General features: G+C 48.9%; 1 protein-coding gene across 6 annotated transcripts in view; it reads left to right on the forward strand.

Moving 5' to 3' along the window:
- Positions 1-12,020, forward strand: part of LITAF (lipopolysaccharide induced TNF factor) — a 108,691-nt gene that overhangs the window by 22,321 nt on the left and 74,350 nt on the right. The window contains exon 3 of one of the 6 annotated variants that reach the window (XM_081560388.1): positions 4,234-4,369. The exons of the other annotated variants lie outside the window; for them this stretch is intronic. The gene's annotated coding sequence lies outside the window, so the exon portion shown is untranslated. The remainder of the gene's footprint in view (positions 1-4,233; positions 4,370-12,020) is intronic. 6 annotated transcript variants of the gene reach the window in all.

Consider the following 12,020-nt stretch of genomic DNA (forward strand, 5'->3'; position numbering starts at 1 on the left):
CACTTACAAGCGGGTGGGCGAGAAGTGCCACGCCCTAACTTACTGGGCTACAGTTTTATAATCAAAGGAAAAGTGGGGAGGGGGAGAAGACCTTCTTTGTCTTTCTCGAGTAAACATCATGCTTCCATCATCAACTCTTCCTCCACATTGGACAAAGTTTTCTTGTCCCTACATGGTCAAGCTGGGTCCAGAAGTTACTGTTTTCTTTTATGTGTTCAGGGATCATTCAATTATTGAGCTCACTGCATAGGATGTGGGTCTCATGCCACCACTGTTTTATTGTTTTGAGTACTTGTCTTGTGCTTCTGCATGGTTTTGTTGCTAAGCAAGCCTGCTTGGTTTTGGGGTTAAGCAAACCTACTTTCTTGAGTAATCATTAACTTTACAGGGGTCTTCCACATTTTTCTACTTGTAGTCACCTAGTGGGATTAACTAATCACCTATTTTGTCCCTTCAGGTCCTTGCTGGTTATCTATTTTATATATAGTGGTGTGTATATGTTAATCCTAAACTCTTAATTTATCCCCCTCCCCAAAAACTGAAGTACTGATATGTGCTACAATGTGGGTGAACCTTGACATCCTGATCCTAAAGAGACGAGAGGCCCTGATATACAAGATATCACTCATAGGAAATGTCCAAAATAGGCAAATCTGTAGAGACAGAAAGATTAGTGGGTCCCCTTGGACTGCAAGGATATCAAACCAGTCAATCCTAAAGGAAATCAGTCCTGAATATTCACTGGAAGGACTGATGTTGAAGCTGAAACTCCAATACTGTGGCCACCTGATACAAAGAACTGACTCATTGGAAAAGACGCTGATGCTGGGAAAGATTGAAGGCAAGAGAAGAAGGGGACGACAGAGGATGAAATGGTTGGATGGCATCACTGACTGGATGAACAATGAGTTTGAGTAAACTCCGGGAGTTGGTGATGGACAGGGAGGCCTGGTGTGCTGCAGTCCATGGGGTTGCAAAGAGCTGGACATGACTGAGTGACTGAACTGAACTGAACTGAGGCTGTGGGGAGCAGGATGAGGAACAGGAAAGTGATAATAAAAGTACAGAGTTTCTTTCTGAGCTGATGAAAATGTTCTAAAATTGACTGTGTAATGGTTGCACAACTTTGAATATACTAAAAATTATTGAAATGTTCACTTTAAATGGGTGAACTGTATGGTATGTGAATTAAAAAAAAAAACAACTGGCCTCACCAGGGGATCTTAGTTCCCCAACCAGGGATCAAACCTCTGCTCCCTGCAGTGGAAGCATGGAGTGTTAACCACTGGACCACTGGGGAATTCCTTGGTATGTGAATTACATCTTGATAAAGCTATGGTCGGTGGGTGGGGAGAGGATTCCAAAACTTTCAGCTGAGCCAGATCCAGTTTTCAGAGTATTTCTTTAAAGGTCACACATTTGGCCTCCAGGGGGCCATGTTAGGCTGGTGAGAAGAGGCATTTTTCTTTCTCTTCTGGTCCGCAGTTAATTCAGATTTCTCTATCTGCCTCGCTCACATCAGACGTCAGCATTTTGCGTGTACATCTCCTCTTTCTCACGCTGGCCGTAGTTGTCTGGGTCCCTTCGCTGTGTCCCCACCTGCCTCCAAGCTGGCTGTCCGTCTGCCCATCCCTCAGCCTCAGTCCCTCATTCCAGCTCCCATTACTCTTTCAAAGGGGCTTCTGGGGATGGGGGGTCAGGCAGGGCCAAGGCAGGAGGTCGTGCATGAGAACAGAGTGACCAGGTACACAGGTGCTGGGGGAGCCAGAGGCCTGGGAAGGCAGGGGGTTGGCTGCAGCTCTGTGTCCTTGACTGAGTGTGGGTCAACCTGCCTAATCCTGTCCGACTGTGTGGAAGCCAAGAGGTGATGGTGAAGGAGGCAGGCAGGTACAGAGGGAAGCCCACGGGCCCTGAAGGTGCTGGGGTTCAAATCCTACTCCTGCCAGTTGTGGACTCTGGGTAAATGGCCTCCCTTATATAAGCCTCAGTTTCCTCCTCTGTAAAATGGAGCTAACAGCACATAGCTTGTGAGTTTCTTGTAAAAGAAAACTAAAGGCAGCAACATGTTAAACACTTGGTGTGGGCTGGAGTGTGGATTGGGATCAGCTGGAACGCTGCAGGGGAGACCCAGGAGTTCCAGCCCCAGAGTAATTCTGGCTGGCTGTGTGACCCTGGGCAAAGCCCTCAACCTCTCTGAGCCCTGCTCAAAGATAACAGTTCTGCCCATTTCATGAGGGTGAGGTGGAGATAACAGTTCTGCTCGTTACATGAGGGTGCAAGTGAGGACTCAGGACAGTAGGCGCCTCATGGGCCTGGATATCAAGTCCTGATTCTCTCCCTCCAACTGGGACATTGGTCAGGCTGCCCACCCCAAGCCGGCTCTCTCCTCTCTGGGCTTGCTTCTTCCTTCCTCCTCTGCAGTATCTTCTCAGTGAGCCGATGTGAATACAGTCAAGCTCTGTGGATTGGAGCAACAGGCCGGGATGAGTTTGGGATGGACATCATGGATCATGCTTGCCAGTGATACCATTCCACCCCCTGGCTATGACTCAGCCATTAGGATATGATTTCCCATCCCAGGGAGGGTCCTTGTACCCTACCAGAGGGACCATCCTGACCCCCCATCCCAGCATTGGATGAAAAGACCTTTCAACTGGCCCCTAACCCAGTGCTCAGGGGGGACTGTAGTTGTGATGAAGGGCAGTGATTTGTGGAATCTCCAGTTGCCTGTGTCACCAGGGCTGGTGGCATATCAGAAAGGAAGTCATCCAGAGCTCTGTCTGCAGGCATGTGGCCCCTTTGTTCTCATGGAATATTTCGTAGTAATAACCCCAATCTGGCTCCGCCACCCACCGTGTATCTGACCTGTGACGTCACCGCATCTCCCCTTCAGTTTCCCAGGCTGTAGAACAAGTGCCGGAAGAGATCCATTTTTTCCTTCACTGATTCCCGCATTCGGTCATTCCACAAACACGTGTTGAAGCACCTGCCAGGTGTACCTGCTGGGAGACCCAGATGTGGGCACCTGGTGAGGTCCTTGCCCTCACAGCCGGGGCATTCCAGTGGGGGGACAGTCAACAGACAATCAGGTGCAAACTGACAAACTGTGGTGGCCCATAGTGGGGAGAACTCCATGCTGGGACTGGGGACAGGGGAAGAAGATGGATGGGTGTGGGCAGGAGGGAGTAGGTGACCAAAGCTGGGGCCACTGAGACAGCCCAAGAAGTTTGTGCTTCATGCTCAGGCTCCTGGGAGTCGCACCACAGGACCTCCAGCTAGGGAGAGGCATGATCGAATCCGCCCAGGAAACAATCTCTGACCTCCCAGATATCTGCGGTCCTGTCCACTGTGCTGGGCTCTGGATGCAGATGCTCATTATGATAGTTAAATAGCGTTGAGCTCTTACTGTGTGCCAGGGCCATGGTATGCCCTGATATATGTATGTTAAAATATATATATATGTGTTTTAATGAAAAAAAAATCACTTTGGGAACTCCGTGGTGGCCCAGTGGTTAAGATTTGGGCTTTCACTGCCATGGCCCAAGTTCAGTCCCTGGTCCAGGAACTGAGATCCCACAAGCCATTCAATGTGGCCAAAATAAAAAAATAAAAATTAAAGCTAAAAAAATCACGTTGGGGACTTCCCCGGTGATGCAGTGGCTAAGACTTTTTGCACCCAAAGCAGGGGGCCCCATTTCCATCCCTGGTCAGAGGACTAGATCCCACATGCCACAACTAAGCCTTGGGGCAGCCAAAAATAAAAATTAAAAAAAAATCACTTTGATCTCAAATGATTCTATGATATAGGCCTATCGTTATCCCCATTTTACAGATGGGGAAACTGAGGCATAGAGAGGCCAGGTGACTTGCACCAGGTGACACAAGTTGGTAGTGAGGGGAGGGGTTGGCGAGAAAACACAGCTGACGTCAGAGACACTCACGACTGCGGAGGAAGCACTGGCTGCTGGACTGGAGTGTCTGGCTGGGTGACTGGTGGGTGGTGACACCCTGAGGATGTGGGGCACCTGAAGGAGGAGCAGCTCTCCTGGGCAGAGGCGCTGGTGAGCAGTGTGGCACCTTCCCTGGTAGGAACTGGTTTATTGAAATGGAGCATTTGGGTTTCTGGCTCTTCCTCAAAGAGGCAGCACAGAGTGGTTGTCAAGCATACGGGTCCTGAGCTGTGTGACTTTGGACCGCTCACTTAACCTCTCTGTGCTTTCGTCTTCTTATCAGCGAATTAGGAAACGTAATGACAGCCCCTCCCTGAAGGGCGCCTAGGAATGAAATGAGATGAGGTTTGTCTGGCGCCAGCACCTGGATCACGCTCAGAATATGTTAACAAGGAAGAGACGGGCTCAAGCCTGGAGAGGTGAGCAGTACTAGAGAGCCAGTCCAGCAAGGACCGCGCAGTAAGTTGCTGATGATAGTGACAGGTGGGCCGGCCCGGCCCCGCCTCCTCAGTATCCCCCTGCCCGGGCTGCCTTTGGGGTAAGTGTCCAGGGAGCATGGCCCCTGATGTAGCTCGATGCCACGCTCTGGCGGAGGACGGAGCTGCTGTCTACTCTGGCAGACTCCTCTCCAGGTCTCTTTACTCTGGGGCAGAGCCCAGAGTGACCAAACCTCATGCCTGCCCCAGTCAGGGCTGGTGCCACGGCCCACACAGAAGGGTCAGGCGGCTGTCACATGGTGCCTCATGTTTTTCTGATGACTGTCTTCTTGGGGCAGAGTCATCTGGAAACAGGAAAATCCTGGTCAGAAACCACGTGATTCTCAAAGGAGGGGAGGGCAGGGACCCAGCTGGGACACCTCAGTTCCTGGGGACTCTTCTGGGGTCCAGGCACCCCTTCCAAAATTATCTTTTGCGTTGAATTTATTTCTGGATTTATTTCTGTTGACTTAAGACTGGATATTTCTTCTAAAAATATTTTTATTATATAAAGATTTTATTTTACTTCCAAATGTCTTAAACACTAATTTGACATCATTATTTCCCAGAGGTATGAACCACAAGAAAAATGGAAAAAGCAGGTACTCTGCCAAAGATAAGCAAAAGGAAACAATTGCGCCCTTCGTGGCATATCCATGTCTAGTCAGCCAGTGAATTTTTTTTTTTCTGGTATATATCCATGTCTAGTTGGCCAGTGAAAGAAAAAAATAATTCTAGAAGCACAAGAGAAATGCATGTGTCTTGGTAAAGTCAGAATTTTCTCAGTGGGCACTTCCTGTACCCGACTTACCCAGCAGAAATGTAACTAATGTAGCCACAAATGTCATCTTAATTTTCTTGTAGCTGCACTTTTAAAAAAGTAAAAAGAAGCAGGGGAAATTAGTTTAGCTATGTTTTATTTAATTAAATATATCCAAAGTATTAACATTTCAACATGTAATCGGTATTTTTAAATATTCCAGAGCTATTTTCCATCCTCTCTTTCCCTGCCTCCCCCTTTTTTTCTGATACGAAGTCTTCAACATCAGGTATATTACAGCACATCTCGGACCTGACCAGCCATATTTCAACTGCTCAGTGCCACGGGTGGCCTGTGGGCATCACGTTGGCAATACAGCCTAGAAATTGAACTTTCCTTCTAGGGAAAATGTGATTTTCCCCCCCTTAATTTGCAGTTACTGAAGACTTGCAGTGTGTGTCTGCATTTTATGCTTCTTTCTTTCTGTGTGGGTGCGCTAGGTCTTCATTGCTACATGCAGCCTCCCTCGAGTTGCGGGGAGCCGGGGCTGTTCTTAGTCGCTGTGCTCAGGCTTCTCTTTGCAGTGGGTTCTCTGACTGCAGAGCACAGGCTCTACCATGCGGGTGCAGTAGATGTGGCTCCATAGTTGCTCTGCAGCATGTAGAACCTTCCAGACCAATGATCGAACCCATGTCCCCTGTTTTGGCAGGTGGATTCTTATCCACTGTACAACCAGCACCAGGAAAGTCCTTACACTTCTTTTGTTCATTTTGTTCCCTATATAATTTGACTTTGGTAAAAGGACTCAATGATAAACATGAGCTTTAAGATATATCTTTCTTTGCTCAGACTTTGAATGTCTTTGTCTTTCTCAGGTTCATCCTTTTCTCTCTTTTAGAAATCTTTCCCCCAACATTTTATTGTGAAAATGTTCAAACATATAGAAAAGTTGAAAGATTTGTGCAGAGAATTCCCCATACTGATCACCCAGATAACGTTTTGTTATATCTATCCATCCATCCATCCCTTCATCCCTTTCTCCATCTATTTATCTCTTCATCTCTCTATAGGCATTTTATTTTTTATTTTTTTGATAAATTTCAAAATAACTTGCAAACATCCTAACATTGGTCTTCCCAGGTGCTGTAATGGTAAAGAAGCCACCTGCCAATGCAGGAGATGCAAGAGATATGGGTTCAATCCCTGGGTCAGGAAGATTCCCTGGAGTAGGAAATGGCAACTTGCCCCAGTATTCTTGCTTGGGAAATTCCATGGACAGAGGAAACTGTTGGGCTATAGCCCATGGGGCCGCAGAGAGTCAGACCTGACTGATCACATCCATAAACATTCAGAAGAGTCTTTTCCAAATCAACCCCCCCACAGGCTACAAAAGAAGTCAGCTATGTGATATATACATATGACAGTCTTGGGATATGAAAATATTTGTGGCTCTTCTTGGTGACAAAGTCATAGGTCCATGGATGTTGCTACATCAGGAATTGAAGACAGACACTAAATTTCAGTTACAGGCTAGTGAAAACAAAAATGTAATTTTTCTCCTATCTCCATTTATGAATTCTCTGAATTTGAGGACTGCTACTCAGTTCTTATTTCATAAAACCCAAGTAAGTCATGCTGTTACCATGGTAAGGCAAATGCTACCCATGGCAAATTCTTCCTGAACTCTTCTTACATGCGTTGTCTCATTTCATCCTTACAATACTCTCATAAAGATAAAAGAAAACTATCTACTCATAACATTTCCGATACCAAATACATGAATATTTTTTCCTCCACATCAACCGATTCTCCAGTTCTCTGGACACCAACTGGGTATCCTATAATTTAATTCAATTCTGACACTACTTACCTGGAGTTGGGTATCTAATCCCACAGACTGCTGGGAGTCCTGATCCCATACCCTGGGCAGGGCAAGGTGTCAGGTCAGACAGCCAGAAACTTGTCTGTGTGTCTGTGTGTCTCTTTGCATGTGAGTTTTTGTTGGGGTTTACGTCTCTCTAAAGAAGGCTGAGTGTCAAAGAACTGATGCTTTCTAACTGGTGCTGGAGAAGACTCTTGAGAGTCCCTTGGACAGCAAGGGGATGAAAGCAGTCAATCCTAAAGGAAATCAACACTGAATATTCATTGGAAGGACTGATGCTGAAGCTGAAGCTCCAATACTTTGTCCACCTGATATGAAGAACCGACTCATTGGAAAATGCCCTGATGCTGGGAAAGATTGAGGGCAGGAGGAGAAGGGGGTGGCAGAGGATGAGATGGTTGGATGGCATCATCAACTCAATGGACATGAGTTTGAGCAAGCTCTGGGAGTTGGTGATGGACGGGGAGACCTGGTGTGCTGCAGTGCATGGGGTTGCAAAGAGTCGGACACGACTTAAGCGACTGAACAACAACCCTTTGCCTCCTCGGAGCAGTCTCTCAGAGCTGTCTGAACTGTTCTCTGCCGGGCTGCGGTCCTCATTTTGCCCCAAATAAAACTTAACTGGCAACTCTTACATTGTGCATTAAAAAAAAAAAAATCAACGTATCATAATCATAGCAAACATCTGTATGGTCCTTCCTGTGAACAGGTTTCTGAGTGCTTACGTGTTCCATGAGTTAGTCTTTCCAATAGTCCTTTGAAGGACTTCCCTGGTGGCCCAGTGATTAAGACTCCATGCCCTCAATGCAGGTACTACGGGTTTAATTCCTGGTTGGACATCAGAGCAGCGTGGCCTACCCCCCGCCCCAAAGAAACAGCCCTTTGAGGTGGGAATGAATAATATCTCAATAATCAGATGAGGAAACAGACCCAGAGAGGTTGAGTGACTTGCATGGGGGGTCACAGTGGTGGGCTTTGAACCCAGGCTTGGTGTGCTTGAAGTCAGCCCCACCAGCTTCTGTGCGCCTGGTCCGGGTTCCCCCTGTCCATAAGGATGGATGCCCTCTGGGAACGTGGCATCCTCTTGTGTCCCATCTCAGCATCAGGGAGGGGGGTGACTGCGCCCCTGCCTGTGTGCTCAGGCACTTGTGTGGGGGTGTCTGTGGTTCCTGTGTGTGTGTGTGGAGCGGGGACACAACTGCATATGCATGTGTGACGTGGGTTGACAGCCTGCCGTGGCGGCCCCATGAGGGTTCACTCTGGCTCCGTCCTTTCCTGTCTAAGAGCGAATCTCCAGGAATGGGATTCCCAGAGACTGTCCTGGGCCTCCCTGCACTCTAGCCCCAGACCCCAGAGGGCCTTTGTTTCCTTCACTGGGGACCCAGGGTGGGAGGGCCGCTGTGGGAATTCCTGCAGAATTCTAGGCATTCAGGCTTTGTGGGGAGGGCGGGGAAGACACATGGAAAACTCTGACCCCCAGCGGGTCACTTGGGAGGGCGGGGAGGGGGGAGGACTCTGTGACCTCGAGGGAGCAGAACCAGTGGCCTTTACACAACTGAAAGCAGGGCCTGGGCGGGGTCTGCCTTGGACCTGGAGTCCGGCCAGCCGCCCTGGTCTGGCTCGATGAGCCCCCTCATCCCCCAGGCTAGCCCAAGGGACCCCACGCTCTCGGATGCTGGGCCGAGAAGGTCCAGAGAGGTGGGCGGGGATGTGAGAGGATCCAGGGGCCGCGGGGTCAGACGTGGCTGCTTGTCCTGAGTGGGACCTCTGTGGTGCTGCAACCTCCCTGGCTGCTTCCTCCTCTGTAAATGGGGTTTCCAGTGGGGAGTGAAGCCTGGTGGCCCCTTTGTCCCTGCTGATCTCTGAGCCTCCCCATCTCCTGCTCTCCCTGGGCAGGCCATCCTCTTCATCTTTCTCAGCCCCGTGGAGTGGGGGCAGCTGATGGCTTATTCTTGTTCTCTCATTGGACCGCTAGTGGGTTGATAGTAATTCCCCTAAAGATGCATCCTAACCGTGGTACCTGTGAATGTGACCTTATTTGAAAATAGGGTCTTTGCAGTTGTCATCAAATTGGGGATCTTGAGATGAGACCATCCTGGATTTAGGATGGGCCCTAAATCCAATGAACCCACTCCTAGTATTCTTGCCTGAAGAATCCCACGGACAGAGGAGCCTGGCGGGCTACAGTCCGTGGGGTCGCAGAGAGTTGGACACGACTGAAGGGACTTAGCATGCACCTGCAGGCACTACAGGCTGGGCTCCGGATGGAGGGGGGCCCCTAACACGTGATCATGTTTCACCCACCCTCATCCTGGGAGCCGGGCACCTCTGCAGCTCCAGATGGGTGCCCGAGGCATCTGGGAACCAGGATTCATCCCAGCTCTGCCAGCCCGCAAAGTTCTGGGCACTCAACCGCTGAGCTGTGCCATCACTGGTGAACCTCCATCCCTGCCAGCTGCAGCCGTCGGTGAGTCTCTTCCCCGAAAGCAGGTGGGTGGTCCCGAGGAGGAAGGAAGGGGCTGCCCAGATCCTCTGTGTGCCAGCTGCTGTGAGCATTGGTGGCTAGTAACTCACAGCTGTCTCCCCCACCCTGTTACCCACTGCTCCACACACAGCCCAGAGGACTGACACCGCCCCCTTCTGAGAACCTCCCCCTCAAAAAGCCACGTGCACCCAAATCCCCATCTCAGTCTCCCGTTTCTAGGGAACCTAACCTAAAATGAGGTTGTGTCTGATTTCCCCAACTTAGAATCTTCCCATACTCCCTCAGTCCTTCCAGAAAGAATCTTGCCTCTTTGGCTCAGCCAGAGGGTCCTCCTCTGCCCCCTGCTGACCCCACTTCTTGATTCTCAAAAGTGAAAGTGTTAGTCGCTCAGTTGTGTCTGACTCTTTGTAACCCCATGGACTGTGTCCCCCCAGGCTCCTCTGTCCTTAGAAGTGTCCAGGCCAAGAATACTGGAGTGGGTTGCCACACCCTCCTTCAGGAGATCTTCCCGACCCAGTATGAACCTGCATCTCTTGTGTCTTCTGCATTGGCAGGTGCATTCTTTACCAGCTAAGCTGGCCCAGCACTTGGTAAGAAGAGACAAGAACAGCTTCTTTGGGCACTTTCTATAGAGGCGAGATTTCCAAGGTCCTCTTGTGCATTGCAAGTATTTATTGGGTGTTGATTTGGCTGGGCATTTGGTAAGATGTTTTCTTGGCGCTCTAGAAAAATCCAGCTCCCAGGACTCTGAGCTGGAGGTGAAAGGTGCAGTGACACAGTCTTTTCAGAGGAACATGGAAAATCTAGGGAGCCTTAGAGGTCTCTGGAACCACACCAACCTCAAGGCTGGTTAGGGCTGGGATGAGTAATGATTGTCAGGCAGGATAACCTGCTTGAGAAATGAATCAGAGCTTATTTTAGCTATTGAGTCATCACAGAAGAATGAGAAATATTTTTCCTCCCTTCACGACCCCTCAAGGACCTTCAAGGTCTTTGCTTTCTAAAGGGCGGTGTTTGCCCTGGACTAGTAGAGAATCAAAAAGGCTTGGTTTTTTTTTTAAGTCTAGTACATAGTCAGGCTTCATCTAGCTGCAAATTACAGACTCTGACTGAAATTAACTTACACTGAAGCAGAACATATTATTTTGTGTCCTTGGAAATTCAGGAGAGCAACAGCTTCAGGCATGGCTTGATCCAGGGGCTCAGGCAGGTGGTTGGGGATCTGTCTGTGTCTCTTGGCCATGCTTGCCTAATTCTTCGGTGGGCTCTCTCCATTGGTTGGCAAAGATGGTGCATCACAGCCCCAGGGTTTTATCTCACCAGCCAAGTGAAGATTTCCTCTTAGGCTGGAGTCTTTTTGGCTCAGCTTAAGTCACATGCTCATTACTGAAGCAAGCACTATGGCCAGCCTTGCTCAGTACTCAGGAACCTGGGGTGTGGCTAGGAAGGGAAGATTTGGCAGTAAAAGTAAGATATTGTGTACACCTGGGGCTTTAGGGGGATGGAACCAGGCTATCCCGGAGAGGCTTGTGGAAACTGTTTGTGGGAACAAGCTTCAGAATGGCAAAAGCCTGCCCCCTGGCAAGGGGAATCAGATCTCAATTTCATCAGACTTAGAAAAGCAAACTAATGAGATTTTTCTCACAAGTATTATGGAACTGACTCATACCATTTGGAGGAGTAAATCCTAAATTCTTGTTTGTTTAGTCACTAAATTGTGTCTGACTCTTTGTGACCCCACGGACTGTTAGCCCACCAGGCTCATCTGTCCATGAATTCTCCAAGCAAGAATACTAGAGTGTATTGCCATTTCCTTCTCCAGGGGATCTTCCCCACTCAGGGATCGAACCTGCGTCTCCTACCTTGGCAGTCAGATTCTTTACTGCTGAGCCACCAGGGAAGCCTCAAGTCCTAAATTTTGGGACTTTCCTTAATCAGCCCAGTCTCTAGAACTTCTGAGGAAGTGGCTAAGAACATGGGTATGGAGTTGACTCCTGGGCTTGAACCGTGGCTCTGCTACTGATTAGCTGTATGACCTTGGGCAAGTTACTCAGCCTCTCTATGCCCCCATTTCCTCATCAGAAAAATAAGGACCATGACATTTCCTGCCTCACAGGACATAGTGACAATTAAATGAAGCTCTGAAAGGGTGGGTGATGTGCCCGTATTTGAGGCTCCAGTTTGCACCAGCTCAAGTGACCCCAAGTTCTGGGCTCCACTGTCTCCAGTGCTTGAACTTAGCAGAAGCCTGTTGACTGTTTGTTGAATGAATGAATGAAAGGTTAAAAGGAAAGGTTTACTTCTGCTCAGAGCTCTGTCATTGGGTTCTTTCAGCACACAACACAGGGGTACTTGGGGCTCCCAAGAGGCCTTAGACTTGGTTCCTCCAAAAGCAGACTCTGAAACAAGAATTTGGATGAAAGTACAGGCATCCCTCAGCGATATTGTGGGTTTGGTTTCAGACCAA

This window comes from Giraffa tippelskirchi, chromosome 13 (genome assembly GCF_054371585.1).
Source record: "Giraffa tippelskirchi isolate mGirTip1 chromosome 13, T2T-mGirTip1v1.2.pri, whole genome shotgun sequence".
Lineage (NCBI taxonomy): Eukaryota > Metazoa > Chordata > Mammalia > Artiodactyla > Giraffidae > Giraffa > Giraffa tippelskirchi.